Below are 2,504 nucleotides of genomic sequence, written 5' to 3'. Positions count from 1 at the left end.
TTACATAAACATTAAAAATTTTATTGTGTATACAGCTGCAATTTGCAAAATATCAGCATCATTAGAGAATCCTGTCGTTTCCAAATCAAAGTAAACAATATTATTTGAAATGTTTAACGTTTCTCCGCTATCTTTATTTATATTAACATTATTTGTTGCTTCATCAATTCCACAATTACTTTTATATGTAGTACTTTCAGCTTCTTCTGTAACTTTTCTTAAATTTTCTCTATTGTTTTTTAATTGGATTCTTCGTAATTTTTTTGTTCTTGACTTATCTCTTACTACCCTTTTAGATCGCTTACGATCTGCTTTAAATGCATATTTCACTGTGTGAGATCCTCGTGGCAGTTGCAATTTTTCTTGAACATTTAAAGTACTGCTTTCTCCGTCATTTTTTACGCAGACGCTATTCGTTACCCTAAAATCACTCGCAACGCTTCTGTTGAGGCATTTATTTTTGTGCGCTTTATTAGCTACAATATTATTAAAGTTCTCGTTCGCTTGACTAGATGCTGATATAGAAAATTTATGTGCATTTGCTGCATATTTACTAAAAAATTACACTATAGTCCTTGGTATAAAGTTCGATCAGACAAATTAACCGTATATTTCTCTTTCGGTTTGCACCAGTCTCCGCAATTCTCGTGATTATCAAATACATGATCTGGTATTCTTTTTAATTGTGTTGCAAACTTATCGCTTTGGCCTTTATTTTGCGAGACTGCATAAGAAAAACATTTTTTTAAATGTGCAATAATGCCTTTTCTTTTAAATTGTTTGTACGTATTTATCACACATTTTATAAAGCTCGTTAGAAAAATTTTTAGTCAAATGATTTTTATCAGCCAATTTATAAAAATTAACGTTCGATTTGTCTTTTCGTACCGCCGCAATCATCGAATTATCTTCATCCCCAATGACAACTCTAACCTGTAAATAGACCTCTTGAAGAACATTACTGTGATTTATTAGTTGAACTCCAGCATCTGCCTCCATCGCCTTACCGCGAAAATTCATGCGACAGTCATGGTCTTCTTTTTTGTGACCTAACTCACACTTTAAACATTTTCTGTTTCTAGTAGCATACTTCAGAATTTTTCTGGACTAAACCAATTATAGTGCTATAACCATTCAAACTATCTTAGCTACTGCCATTTCCTCGCTTGAACTAGCCCGTATCATATGAAACAATAATATTTATAATTTCTCCTAAATTCTTATCAAATGCACTACTTTCCACTTCTGCAGAAGAATTAATGGTGCCTAGATTCGGGTAAATATCTTTAGCAATATCCTGTGGCCTAAAAAGTTTATAAACATGTGTATGAGAGAAAATAAGACTTTATTTATGTATATTATGTGCGCGCGCTATATAAAAATAATATAAAAAGATCTCACATTTTCATACATAATTCTCAAGCAAAACGAAATACATAAATATAATTAAAGGATAGTAAAAATCTATGTCTCATTCTTTTGTCACAATTATTTTTTATTTTGTATCCACATAATTGTAACATATTAAATTGGTTCAATTGTTCACATATCTTACAATTGCTCACACAAATTCTTATAAATTCTTAATATACAAATTCTTATAAATTCTTAATAACAAATTCTTAATATTTTCGATCACTAATTTTTTTCTTCTAAAGCAGCTCGTTTACAACTATTAGTTGCTTCTGATTGCGTTGTTGATCCAATCACTTTTTTATAACGTTTGTATAAGTCATTTGAAAAACTTGGAATATCTGCACATGCTAGCATTTTATTCAAGCCTGTGCTCCCAGAACCTGAATGTATGGCACCTAAAACATGACATAAGTAGTATATTAATAAGGTTATTTTTTAAATTATTTCTTTATGCGTAATATTGAAATTTATATTATTTCTTAATTAAAATGCTTTCACTTAAGTTTGACAATTAATCTTTGCGTTATTAAACTTTGCAATATATATACATTGATACGTTTTTTTGAAGCTTGCATCGAACACTTAGGGGGGATCCCGTTTGCCTACAAATCGATTGCCTACAGCACCTTTTGCCTACATCCCATTTGCCTACAAATCGATTGCCTACATGTTCTATTGCCTACAGATCGATTGCCTACATGTATTATTGCCTACAGTTCGATTGCCTACATGTACTATTGCCTACATGTACTTTTGCCTACATGCATTATTGCCTACAGCTCGATTGCCTACAAGCACTTTTGCGCACAAATAAAAATTTTAGAAACAGAATTACTTTTGCCTACATGCATTATTGCCTACAGCTCGATTGCCTACATGTACTATTGCCTACAGCTCGATTGCCTACAGCTCGATTGCCTACAAGCACTTTTGCGCACAAATAAAAATTTAGGTAAAGGTATAGAATACCCGTCTCACCTCCGATTTTGATGAAATTAGGCTTATTCGACGCGTTTTTGCACGAAATGAACGAATGTGGCAGAAAAAAGTGCCGCTCTGGCCTCTGAATCGAGATATTTAGCGTTAAA

This window comes from Mycetomoellerius zeteki, unplaced genomic scaffold, assembly GCF_001594055.1.
Source record: "Mycetomoellerius zeteki isolate Tzet28-1 unplaced genomic scaffold, Tzet1.0 scaffold503, whole genome shotgun sequence".
Classification (NCBI taxonomy): Eukaryota; Metazoa; Arthropoda; class Insecta; order Hymenoptera; family Formicidae; genus Mycetomoellerius; species Mycetomoellerius zeteki.
This window is presented reverse-complemented; position numbering follows the sequence as displayed.